The following is a 14,291-nucleotide window of genomic DNA, read 5'->3' on the forward strand; positions in this document are numbered from 1 at the left end:
ATATATATATATATATATATATATATATATATATATATATATATATATATATATATATATATATATCGAAAACATTCCTCATGATTATCGTGATATTGATTTCAGCCGCATCGCCCAGCCAGAAAGTCGTATGCAAGCCTCATGCCTCAGAATCCAATTTTGTAAAACATGTCCATGTGATCCAGATGGGAATTGATTAAAAAAAAATGTGACACTATGCAAATTTCTGCTGTTCAAACTTATTAGAAAACATCAGATCTGAGTCATGAGGGGAAAAAAAGAAATCAGAATTGGGAAAGTTTCGCCTGTAGTGTGAACGGAGCCTGAGCAGCAATCAAGAACACACATATCCAACATGTTCAACTGCCTCTTTCTCACACACACACACACACACACACACACACACACACACACACACACACATACGTCCACACACACTCCAGGACCCTGCGTGTGACCCGAGTAAATAAAGCAAATTCAGCATCTGGGCTTTATCACAAAACAGGTTTAATTTAATATCTCTTTATTTTTTAAAATAATTAAACATTTGTATTTCTCCAACCCTTTTTTTTTTTCTTCTTTTTTTTTTTTTTTTTTTTAATCATATTATATCTGGGCCATTCTAAAGCACACATTAATTCTGCGAGGGGGGGCTTCAACAACGCTGAAAAAACGCTTACTGTCCAAATCCGAAACGGGGCAAAAGCCGTCTGCTCCGTGCCTTCCCTCTCTCTCTCTGTCTCCGACCTCTGACCTCTGACCCCTCACCCCCCTCCTGCCCAACCCCCCTCACCCCCCAAAACCCCCCTCCCTTTCCTCCCTCCCTCCCCAACTAAAAAAAAAAAAATATATATCCGATGGTCAAAAGAAACTTCATCAAAATATCCAAAAAACGAGATAAAAACCAAGATAGAGGAGAGTGGGGGGGGGGGAGAAAGAGATAGAGAAAGAAAAAGAAAAAGAAACTAAAAGGGGGGAAACACTATCATAAATACCAGGAAATCTTGTTCCATAATACCTCTTTATATACTGGATACTCCTCTCCACAGTTTCCTAAGCAAAAATATAGGCTAAATTACTACAAGATACAAGATTATCAGTGTACTGCATTCAATAACAATGTACAGGGTTTTTCCTTTTTTTGTTTTTTTGTCATTGTTGTTGTTGTTGTAATACTGTGAAGCCAACGCGGCGCCCCCTGGTGGCGGGGAGTGGAAGCGCTCGTGTCTCACAATAGGCGGAAGTGTTTTTGGCGCTCTTGCTGAGAGCTGGCGACTTTATTTTTTATTTTATTTTGTATTTTTTTTTTTTTTGTAAGTCGAAGTCGTCTTTTTTTTTTTTTCCGTGTACCAGTGCCAGACTGATACCAGGGACGCCTGGTACGGTAGGTAGGTAGGTAGGTAGATAGGCAGGTAGGTAGGTAAGGGGTCAAAGTTCACACAAAACAAAATAATAGAAGGAGAAGAAGAGAGAGAAAGTGATAAAAAAAAAGCGATCCATCATTTTTAGCGGGGGGGAGAAGAAGAAGAAGAAGAGTGACACGAGTGAGGCGGTGAAAAATGAACGGAGTGCGTTTACATGCGGAGTATTCTGGGATTCACGCTCATATCCTGCTTCAGCTCATACTGGGAAAGAGCAGTTTCATATCGGGCCGGGGCGATAATGGCTGAAATCAATATCAATAATCAATATTTTTTTTCTCCCCCGACATCGATACATATATATATATATATCGCGATACGGCTCGTGTTTTCCCAATAATATTCCTGCCATACCTCATTTTGTCAAGAGTTTTTGAACTCTTTTTAAATCTGCTTGTTCTCATCAGGTCAGACAGCAGAATTGCGCGTCACGATATCCCCAAAAAAAAAAAAAAAAAATCACCATATCATCACGATACGATTCCACTGAAAGACGATAAAAAATAATATTTAATTATCGCCCAGCAGCCCTAGTTTTATACGCGTCGTCGTATCCCGATCACATCTAACCCGCCTGTGTGTTTGTACGCGAAGAACCAGAATATTCTGAATGTCACCACGGGAAAAAACAACAACAACTGACACAGCCCGTGAAATGAAAAGAAAAAACAAAACGACAGTAAACAGGATAAAGCATTTCGATGCCTCAGCACCCGATATATCTCAGATATCATATTTTCTAATAATAATAACCAGGATGTGAGCTCATCCTGGCGGCTGTAAACGGGACGCGGCGCTGACGGGCACCGGCTCTTTAAAAACGGAATACAGAAGTATCTCAAAGTGATATTGGAATATGAAAAAAATGCATGTAGACGCACTCGGCGAGGGGGATTTTAAGATGTGTGTGTTCTGAGAAGAGGAAGAGGAGGAGGAGGAGGAGGGTTGGGGTTTAACGGAGGACAGGTTCGATTCGTTCCTCTCAGATCCTGAACTCTGATCTAAGCTTCAATTTGGAGATAGGCAGGAGGGGGCCAGAAGGGGGGGCGGTCCTTGTGGAGCCGGGGGGGGGAGGAGGGGCTTCCTCCATGGTGGGGAGGCGGGGCCACACTCAGTCAGGACGTCCCACATGGGGGCAAAAGTTACAGATGCACCATAAGAGGGGGAGGGAGAGAGAGAGAGAGAGACGGAGGCTGAGGACGAGAGGAAAAGCAAAGAGAACCAGAAAATGGAGGAAAAAAAAATATATGGGACTGTACTGAAGAAGAAGAAGAAGAAGAAGAAGAGTGGGGATGAGGAGTTAAAAACAATCTATCTTCTCTTTTTTTCTTTTTTGTTTTTTTGCTGTTTTCTTTTTTTGTTTGTTTCCCTTTTTTTGTTTGTTTCCGAAGAAGAGTTCATTTCATGTCCTACAGTCCAGAAGTCTTTTTTCCCCCCTCCCACACAAGTCATTTTCTCATTTTCTATTTTTTCTTCCTTTTTTTATTATTATTATTTGTTTTTTCCGTTTGCAATAATATCAGTTTAAGGGAAAAAAAAAAAAAAAAAAAAAAAAAGAAAAAAATATAACAGTTATTTACAGTGCTGTTTGAAATCATGAAAACAGAGACGTGGTGAATCTACCGTAAAGTAAGTCGCACAAATACAGAAGAGGAGAAAAATAAAAATAAAAAAAATAATAATTAAGAAACCAATGGGCGTTCCATGTCGATCCAGAGGAGATGGCCTGTCATGGGGATTTATCGAGCTCTGGGCAGACACGGTTGATGTGAAGGGGGCGGGGGGGGGGGGAAGGGAATCGGGGCGGTCAGGGGAGTCAGAGGGGGGGGGGGGCAGGAAGGGGGGGAGGGAGGGGGGGGAGCGGGGCGCTGGCTTCGTTAAGTGGGATGATCCCGTCGCTCCTAAGGCCCCAGCTTCAGCTCCAGGTCCTCCAGCTTCTTCCACAGCTCCTCCCTCTCCTTCTCCTTCTTCTTCTCACTGCAAAACACAACAAACAACAAACAAACAAACAAACATGAGTTTCTGTCTGGCAGAGGCAAAAGCTGGAACCCGTCCTGATTCACATCCATAGATATTATACACACCAGAGGGGCTCCGATAACATTTCTCATTGACCAAGAGCGGGTAAGGGAATTTGAGTATTTTGAATTGTCTTTTTTGTTTGTTTATTTAGTTGTTTATTTATTCATTTATTCATTAATTTCCTCTTTTGTGTCATTTGTGCTTTTCTGTACTTGTAATCTCGGCACCACTGGAAAAGAGGGTCTCAACCCTCAGTGTGTCTTCCGAGAACTAAATAAAGGTTGATTGATTGATTGATTGATTGAGTATTTGCTGTTACAGCCGAAATAACGGGGCTGACGCATCGGAATTGGTCTACTACTATTAAACACTTATTTATCCTTTATTTAACCTTTATCTATTTTACAAGTGGCCCTGACCAAGAAAGGCAACATACAGAGAGTTTCATACAACACAGAACAACATTACATAAAAATAATCAAGAAGAAAAAAAACATGACGGTAAAAACGCAATAATAAGCTTCCAAACATGAGCACTCCACAGTAAGCAGGTCTCCAATTTGTTATTTGACTGGGCAATGATCGCATTCTGAGGTTTCACATCTAATCATGTTACTCCACAGTCATGATGTCCACTCCATCTTGTTGGTTTCTAAGCTAAATAACTGCCGTCACCTTGCAGCAAAAATACATTACTGCTCGGTTACTGCAGACAAACACTGAGCTAACCAGCGTGGAAACATGGATGATTTCTCCAATATTAGTTTACTCTATTACTGCCTGAGGAAGGCTCTGTATTGTGCCACAACGCGTTGGTACTTTAAAAAAAAAAATTAAAATGTACAGTACTGTGCAAAAGTCTTAGGCACCCAATAGTTTTTATATAAATTGTCTTAGATGTTTATTCATTTTTTTTTGTCAGTAGACTGCTCTTTATATCACATTTTTTGATATTTAGAAACTTTTCATTTAATTATTTTTGAAAGCATCTTCACTTTACTTTTTTTCTTTTACATGTGCCTGAGACTTTTGCACAGTACTGTATACGCTATGCATTAGCCAATAAATAATAAAGGCTTTTTCCTTTTTGTAATGGAAAATGTCACAGTGCCTTGGATATATTTTTTCTGCCAAAACATTACTTTTAATGTATTCGGAGAGTACAAACGTTTTGATGGTTGATGGTTAGAGGCTGAACGTCAAACTTAACCAGATTTGTTTACATTGCTCTGGTTGCAGTCTTGCTGAACTGTTTTTTTTTCTTTAGCTTGAAAGCTTTAAATTATTTTTAAAATCACTATTTCTTGGCAAATGATACATGTCATTGGTAAGTAGCCGGGTGATAAGCAGGATAATGCACAGTGAGCCTCAGCTTCACGTCAGGGTCTCACCATGTCGGCTTATTCTGTGAGGACCGGCTCGCTGTGCATTAATCCTCACTTAACCTTCACATCAACCCGCTGCAAGCCCGACGCCTCGCACTAACCTCACATGAAGCAAAAGAAAAATGCAAACATACACTTTCAAACAGAAAACCCCTGAAGGAGCAGAAGGGATTCCAGACCAGTAGATTACAGTAGAATACCAGAGGAGTTTTACACCGACACAAACACCACAGCTGGCCGGGGAGTGACCCGTCCAAACCCCTCAGCTCCCAGAGTGAAGAATCAAATGTTCAGGAAAAGGAAGCTGGTCAGCATGCAAAGGTAACTTGGCCCCCTGGTGTCTGTCATACTGTTTAGGGGGAGGAAGTGTGTATGTGTGTGTGTGTGTGTGTGTGTGTGTGTCCTACTACTACTACTACTACTACTCTTCCTATTACTAGTGCTACTACTACTACTACTACTACTGCTCCTCTTCCTATTACTAGTGCTACTACTACTACTACTACTATTACTCCTATTCCTATTACTAGTGCTACTACTACTACTACTACTACTGCTCCTCTTCCTATTACTAGTACTACTACTACTACTACTACTACTCTTCCTATTACTAGTGCTCCTCTTCCTATTACTAGTACTACTACTACTACTACTACTACTACTCTTCCTATTACTAGTGCTCCTCTTCCTATTACTAGTGCTACTACTACTACTACTACTCCTCCTCCTCCTCCTCCTCCTACTCCTCTTCCTATTACTAGTGCTACTACTACTACTATTCCTTACAACCCTACTCCTAGTACTACTACTCCAACCACTACATCTGTTCGGGATAATGATGACAGTAACTATGATAAATAGCTATGATAATGTACCACTAGATGAGAGCGTGTGAGTACGTGTGTGTGTATGTATGAGTGTTTAAGTGTGTGTGTGTGTGTGTGTGTGTGTGCAGCTGTTTCTGAGCACAAACAGCCTGCTGTGTCTGAACCGCTAATGTGCTACTTTCCTGAAGAGAATTCCCCTACAGGGATCAATAAAGTCTCACATCATTCATTAATCCCCCACATGCGGCCGTACGTCTCTGCGGATCACAGAGTGTCGGCCTGACGCTGTGAATGTGAGCGACTCCTTACCGCTGGCGGTCCGACTTGTAAGTGGCTGTGAGTTCATCAAATAAGGTACTGTTCATCTCCATGAAGGCCTTCAGTACGTTGTAGACCAGCGCCACTATCGCCCTGAGCAGAGGAGGGAGACAGACTGTCAGTTTGAGGCTGACGTCAACACATCCAGTAGTTACACAGACATCCTTCAGTTTGTGTCTTTCCAAAAATGACACACTTCTTCACAGACTACGACGACATGAAATCTGGGATGGGACGATCTGCGATATGGGGTTCAGGATTCAATGCAACCACGATACGATATAATAAATAAAAGTTCAATGAAAACAAGGTCTGACTGAGCAAGATTATGTCTATTTCTGAGCCACAGATCTTTCTAGCGCTGGCATTAACCGGCTTATAAGGCGATAAATTGTTGCTCTTAATAATACATTTTCTTATTTAGGGTTCCTGATGCTTATGTTTTTTTATGCGCTCGGTTTTTATCTACTGTGTTTGTTCCATGTCGTTTTTAACCTTGTTTGTGTTTACCTGACTGCATAACCGGTTTCCCTTTGGGACAATAAAGATACTGAATTGACACTGAATTGAATTGGCTCGCTAGTATGCAAACAACAATTTTTTTTAAATGTCATTACAAAGTGCAAATAATATAATTTGGATAGGATCATTTGTGATTACTACAGCAGAATAAAATTCAATAAAAATCATTTTTCTGACCCACGATATGTATTGTCACATTTTTGTATTGTGATATTCTCAATTTCAAAATATCGCCCCATCCCTATGATTTACTGTCAAATTGCTAGCACCCTTGAATAAAGTGTGCTTGTATCAAGACCTCATTAAAATAGACTCTACTTTGTCTTCAAAAAGGAGACCGGTCAGGGATCTGTTGTATTATTTGTTCTTTGAGACAGTGAGACTGCAGGGAGAGGGAAAAGGAGGGCAAATGTTCTGGAGAAGGTTCTGGTGGGATTCGATCCGAAAGACTTGAGTTTTCTCGTCACTCACGGGTTCCAGTGCTCTTTGGAGATCCTGTAGAGGCTGGCGAACATGATGGGCAGGATGACGCTGGAGTTCTCCTCGATCAGACTCATGATGTACTCGTTGTTCCAGTAGTACAGAGCTCGCTCCGCCACCTGGGGCCAGGCACACAACAACAGACCGTTAAGTGTCTAGAAACAATGCTGAAGGGTGAAACTGGCTTTTTAAAAAAAGGAAAAACGAAATGGAAATGGAAAGAAATGAAAAACTGACTCATTGGTTAAGGCTACAATACATTTTAAAAGTTTATCTCCAAGTTTGTCTCTCTTTGTTTGCTTGTTGATATTATGTTTTGTTTGGTTATTTTCTTCTCTTTTCTTTCATGGACTCTGTCTATGACTTTCAATTGTTTGAATCTCAATCTCTTTTGCTTTTGTCTATTTATTAGTTTTTTTTCCTTTTTGGTTTTATATCTTACTTTTTTTTTATTTTAATGAGGATGTGTGTGAAAACAGTCTGTCTTCTTGACCCATAAAAACTGCATTTTCACTAAGAAAGAAAGTGGAAAAAATAAATAAATACAAAGTACAAGAAATGCACTTAAATGTCTTGCCACTGATGCATAGGCAACTTAACTTCTAAACCCTCACAGTGCAAACTGACAGAACACTGTTACCATGAAGCAAGTTTTTCTTCACTGACCTGGAAGTGTGGGCTGGAGACGCATCTGGAGATCTGTTTGAAGAGCGGCTCCTGGATCTTAACGAACTGTGTGGGTTCAATGACGTCCAGGATCTCCTCCAGCTCCCCTAGGAACATCACCTGGACACGAGCATGGGAGGAAACATTACTAAACCTTCACACACACACACACACACACACACACATACAGAACACACACACACAGAGATATGCACACTAGCAAGAGCTTTACCTCTTTTTGACTGCAGGTTTTTGGCCAGAACTTCAGTAAGCCTCTGATGACCTGAGGAGGAGGAGGGAGGAGAGACACGGGATGAGTGAGTTCACACTGAAATCTTGCTTTTTCTGTGGCTGGACACACGCAAACTCTGTACAGGTGTGTCGTCCTCACATCTTGACATTCATTCTTCTCGGCACATTCATGACGAGCTATCAACTATCCAAATCCCCTACTTCAGTGTTTCCCAACCCAGTCCTCAAGGACCCCTTTTCCTGCAAGTATTGGTTCCAGCTCTACTCTTGCGCACCTGATCCAGTTAAGGTCTTAATGCTGATTGGTAGAGACAGATCTACCTGAACAGAGCAGCATGAAAGTGTGTAGGGATATATAGTAGTAGTAAAAGTTATGAAAAGTCACAGTTGTTGGATCACTAAAAGCTGCTTTTTTTTTTTTTTTTTTTTTTTGCCTCCCAAGATGGCGGTATCAGGATCATAACAACGTACTGGATCAATACTTACTGGTTCTGTTAATGCTGGGTCTTTCTCTAGGAACTGTACAATGCAATACGCCAACTGCAGGGAGGCAGGAGAGGAGAGCACAGGTTACAGTGAGTCAGGATATTTCAACACATATTAACCCACTGGCCAACTTACTCTACCAGGGCAAAAAACAGTGACTACTTTTTGCATCTTTTAAAAAGGTCAAAGGTTATGACGTAGGCTATAGATTACCATAAATGCTCTTAAATTATATATATATAGACTTTACCACACTGACACAGCACAAAGAGGAACTAAATTAGCCCAGGAACCACTAAACTAAAGTTAGGAATGTGTAGTTTGAAGCTATTTGAGGTAGAACGACTACACACATGCTGGCAGTACTAGTCCTATGAAAACATTCAACTCATCTACACCTGATTTCCTAACCCTTTACTTTATCCAGTGAATACCTGATTCTAACCCTTAACCTTCCAGTAAGACTGCTCCTTTGTAAGGACCAACAAATACATCCTGTCAAGCTGTTTTCTAATACTTTTGAGCACTTTGACATCAAATTCAAGGAAAATTGGCATGTTTTGGGGTAAGGTGTGACACTGGTCAGAATTAGACATCATACAGGCCTCGTGTTTTACTCCTGATCTTGTCAAGTCAAGAAATCCTGGTGAAATCTTTCATTTTAAAACTGCTGCTGCATCAACACAAATCCCCATCACAGCGTTTTCATCAGGATGTAAAGCGTTCATGCAAGGACAGAGAGCTGAAGCATCCTGATGAATCTGGGTGCTATATTATGATAAAAAAAAAAAAATCAGGTACTTCCAAGGCCATCCATTCATTTTCAAAAACTTTAAAAAGGTCTTATTTTATTTTTCTCAAATCCACAAACTGTTTGAGGCTTCGTAGATCTCACATGTAGACTCTAACCTGAGTACAAATTAAGGTTGTTGATCACCATCAATTCAAGTAATTCACAATATACAGAAAAACCGCTGTTCAAAGGAGGCAGATCGAACACTTTGGGGTTTGGGTTTTGAAGAAAATCCAGTCTGAACTGGTTGACTTGGATGTCAACTGACCCCCAAAATCTGGGGTCAATTCACCTGACACACACTCATAAGTACATATATATATTACCTGTGCGTGGAAGAGGGACAGACTCCTGACAGTGTGGAGGGGGATCAACACTTTGACCAGAAACTGTTTATGCTCCGCTTTCAGTGGCAGAGCGAAACCATTGATTATACTGGAAGAGAGAGAAAGAGAGAAAGACAGAGAGAGGGAGAGAAGATTGAGAGAGGAAAAGAGAAGAGGGGACAGAGAAAAGACAGAGAATATAAACATAAATTATACATGAGTACATGAAAGACATTCATTGTGACACTATGAAAGCAACTGGAAGATCAATGGGAAGCAGACAAAGAGAATACTGTTTACACGGACCGTGAGCCTGCAGGCTAAATTATGGGATGTAACTCATCGGCAGAGTGCTGCTATATCCTTGAGGCCCGGTAGAACAGCCCCGGTCCGTCTCTACAGGACGGCACTCTGTTCAAAACTATCATCCTACCATTGGCTTTGTTTACATTGTGATTTATTGGATGCAACATTTTATTTTTCCACTGTCCTCGCACTTTTTGGCACAAGGACAGACGGCATGTTGCAGGTGAACCTGAGATCGACAGATTTCAAGGCTGTAAAAGATCCATTTTCAAAAGATTAATCAAGATTAATAAATTCAGAAGTGGATTAATTCATTTTTCATCTACAAGTCAAACTCAAAAAAGTTGGCTAGTCTTCTTCAATGACAAGGTAAGGCATTGCATTATATTTATGTATAAGGCTCTGCTCACCAGCACCTCACATCTCTACTGTATTTTAAATCCAGTTATTATGGGACTAGATCACAGAACTGGTTACTTTTAAATAATTTGCACATATATTCTGAACTTGGCAGGATGGGTTTTCTGAAATCATTCCCCTTTAAAGCGGAACACGCTGCAAAGCAATTTGAAATTAAAATTTCTTGTCCCCCTCAATGATTTTACAGCTGCGGTAGGTAATTTTGTTGGCGGTCCCAAACGGCAGTGAGAGGGACCTGTTCCAATTTTGAGGACAATATCCAGAAATCATGTAATGTGACATCAGCAAACTAAACGTCTTCTGAGTGTCTGGTGGGACTGAAGCTGAAGAGGTTCAGCCTCTGGACTTTTGGATTTTGCTCTTTCTCGATTTGATTCAATTTTGATTTGTCACTCACTGTGCGCTGAGAGGATTTTCCCTCCAGTGACCATGTCCAACACCCAAATAAATATAATAATTGTATTGACAATAATAATTTGGGCCAACAGGGTGAATCTATGGCATCTCAATTAGTGAGGATGGGACATATTCACACATCTTCTGTGTTGTAGCCTCACTTTGTGATTTAAGCTGCTAAGATGGGTGTATTTTTACATAAAACACTTGTCTAGTGTAGCTTTAAACCAATCACATCTCAGGGTTTCTACAATGTTTATGATTTCTTTTTATCATGTATGTTCCTGTATAGGGCTGGACGATAATTCAATATTATCGTTTATCGTCTTTCAGTGGGATTATATTGTGATGATATGGTGATTTTGGGATATCGAGACGCACAATTCTGCTGTCTGAACTGATGACAACAAGCTAATGTTATTTAGAAACTCTGACAAAAAATTTCAGTTTAGTTTGACATCACACCAAACATTACCATTCGGTTCAATATGATGAACATTGATTTGATTATTTAACGTGATTTCGCTTATGTGAGCCATATCGTCATATATATCGATATCAGAGAAAATCCTTATGATTATCGTGATATTGATTTCAACATTATCGTCCAGCCCTATTCCTGTATATTGCTGACTGTTGACTGCAGGAACGTGAGACTTAATCGTGTATTTTGTCATTTTTTTTAATCGTTTTTGTTCTCAGGTCTGTCTGGAAAAAGATCTCAATCTCAATAAGACAACCCGATTAAATAGAAGACACATTTTAGACTAAACAGAAAGAGCAGACAGATATCTGGTTGATCTGGGATTCAGGCTCATTCTGCTGTAAGTGTCTCTGGGTGAGAGCGTCAGCTGAAAGACTAGAATGTAAATGTAAGGCTGAGGCCTCCACATACCTCCCCAGGATCTCCAGCAACTCAGCCACCCCGTTGAAGTGCTCCGTCTCATAAACAAAACTACAGGGCAGACAGAGAGAAAGAGAGGGGGAGGGAGAGAGGGAGGGAACCGATAGGAGAAAGGGAAAGAAAAGGATAGTGAGAGAGAGTGAGGGAGTGACAAAGAGAAAAAGCTTAACAACCAAAACACACACACAAAGCTGACAAAACCTACAACCTAGTTCTGATTCAACATAGATCTGAAACTATAAACTGGCAGAATAAGAAAAAGGAAACCAGGAAATTCACTATTAAGGGACATGAAGTCCAACTGTGTTTAACTCTGTAGTGCTGCTGCGTTCCACAGACTTCAGAAAGTCAGAAACTACTTCAAACTTTGAAAAATGCGATGGAGCGGCCTTTCAAGTCACACTTCCAAGTAGGAAACTCCATTTCTTTTCCCACAGGTTTGGCAACATGGCGGCACACACTGTAAACGCCACACAGCGTCACTTTCAACAGGTTTACAATTCTCAAGACTAGAATTTATAACCTCCTCCTCTCCTTGTCTCCTCTCCTCTCCTGGTCTCCTCTCCTCTCCCCTCTCCTCTCCTTGTCTCCTCTCCTCTCCTCTCCCCTCTCCTCTCCTGGTCTCCTCTCCTCTCCCCTCTCCTCTCCTTGTCTCCTCTCCTCTCCTCTCCCCTCTCCTCTCCTGGTCTCCTCTCCTCTCCCCTCTCCTCTCCTTGTCTCCTCTCCTCTCCTCTCCCCTCTCCTTGTCTCCTCTCCTCTCCTTGTCTCCTCTCCTCTCCTTGTCTCCTCTCCTCTCCTCTCCCCTCTCCTCTCCTGGTCTCCTCTCCTCTCCCCTCTCCTCTCCTTGTCTCCTCTCCTCTCCTTGTCTCCTCTCCTCTCCTCTCCCCTCTCCTCTCCTCTCCCCTCTCCTCTCCTTGTCTCCTCTCCTCTCCTTGTCTCCTCTCCACTCCTGTCCTTGTCTCCTCCTCTCCTACATTTAAGTTTGATTTTTCAGCCCTGCATGACTTTAAAGTTACAAAATCACCTGTGTTGTAAATGGGTAAACATAAATTTGAAATGCAAAGTTGTACTTGCAGTTGCTAACATTCTATGCTAACTAGCTAGAAAAGGTCAAATATCATATCAGGATTTCACGTTGGGCAAAGAAAATCGTGCGGGTGGCCATGTTTTTTCCCTAATTTTTCCAAAGCGGACCACTTTTCCACTTTGAATGGAACGTAACATGTGTTAATCAAAGAATGGATATGCAGCGCAAAGAAACCTCTCATTGCATGGTGAAAAAAAGGATCTCTATTAACTATATTTAAGACATTTTAATACTTTCTAAGGCCTTACATTTAGAACATTTATTTTAAGACTTCTTCAGACTTTTAAGACCCGATTGATAACCTGATGACAGTGTGTGTGGAAGAGCGCAGTTCTTACCGTAGAAAAATATTATTGATCTGTTTTCGTATAAAAGCCCTCAGCCCCAGGAATTTGCCGTAGATTCTGTGCAAGACTGTCTTCAGGTAGTCTCTCTCCCGAGGATCCTCGCTGTCAAACAACTCCAAGAGCTGGATGGAGGGAAGAGAAGAACAGACAGAAATGAAGAGAAAGACAAACAAGAAGAGGGGGGGGGGAAGGCAAGAAAGAAGCCAGGAAGAAAGGCAGCAAGAAAGCGATAAAGACAGAAAAAGACAAGAGGAAGAAACAGTAAAAGAAAAACGGCAAGAAAGAACAGAAGGATTGAAAAGAGTCAGAAAGTCAGAAAAAAAGGTAAATGAAAGTCAGAAAGAAAGAAGAAGAAATAAAAACAAAGCCAAGGGCAGAAAGAATGAAAGCAAGAAAGAAGACATGACGGGGGGGAAGAAAGAGTGAGATGAAGGAAAAACAAAATAGAAAGAAAGAGAAAGTTGAGGTTAAACGGCTGCAGAGGGTGGAAGTGGAAGCTGAGCTCTTCCTGTTGAGTGACTCACCTGTAGGACAAACTTCTGGTCTATGTACTTTTTGGCAATGCTGGGCTGGAATTCCTGACTCTCCAAGAACCGGATGAAGAACTCATATACCAACTAAAGAGAGAGAGAAGAAGAGAGAGAGAGATAGATAGAGAGAAACAGACAGAGGGAGTGTGTGTGAGAGAGAGAGAGAGAGAGAGAGAGAAACAGAGAGAGTTGGTGAGGTTAAGACAAAGAGAGTTGGAAAAGTTAAATTTTGACAAAGAACTTCTTTGACCAACTGACAGCTGCGCACTAAGGAGACTGGTAGCAGTTTGACCTGTGTGTTCAGTATTGGCTTGGGCCGATATTGAATATTGCGATATTTTCAGAATATCGTGATATTTTCAGAATATCGCGATATTTTCCGTGGTATCAAATATCCCCCATTGTTTCTGTTGGAATGGCCATTGTTTCTGCTCGAATAGTAAGATCAAATCACTTCTAGGCTCTTTATAATAAGAACTTTGATGTCATTTTGAACAAATAAAATGGCAAAAAAAACCACAGACACAACCGACCCCCCCCCACCCCTCCATGATAATATCGCAATATTTTGTATATCTTACTATATTTATCTATATTTAGTATATTGCAATATTTTGGCGGGACAGCATCAGAATATTACATTTTGGAAGTGGCCCAAGCCTAGTTCAGTATTCAGTGCGCTACACTGCTTGTGAGATGATGCCAAGCTAAAACACTAAATATACGCAGAGTGCTAAAGTTAAAACACTGGACACAAACTGGAACCAGTCTTCCCACTGCACGATAAGTTGATCAAAAAAGAA

The 14,291-nt window shown here is 41.0% G+C and overlaps 1 pseudogene; it reads right to left on the reverse strand.

The window, feature by feature from the left end:
- LOC139648574 (serine/threonine-protein phosphatase 2A 56 kDa regulatory subunit epsilon isoform-like) overlaps positions 1-13,575 on the reverse strand; it is a 34,561-nt pseudogene extending 20,986 nt beyond the window's left edge.
- Positions 13,576-14,291: the final 716 nt, after the last annotated feature.

The sequence above is a fragment of the Centroberyx affinis genome, unplaced genomic scaffold (assembly GCF_046629955.1).
Source record: "Centroberyx affinis isolate AG114_WGS23_722 - 3 ecotype Tasmania unplaced genomic scaffold, CSIRO-AGI_Caff_v1 ptg001228l_1, whole genome shotgun sequence".
Taxonomy (NCBI): domain Eukaryota; kingdom Metazoa; phylum Chordata; class Actinopteri; order Beryciformes; family Berycidae; genus Centroberyx; species Centroberyx affinis.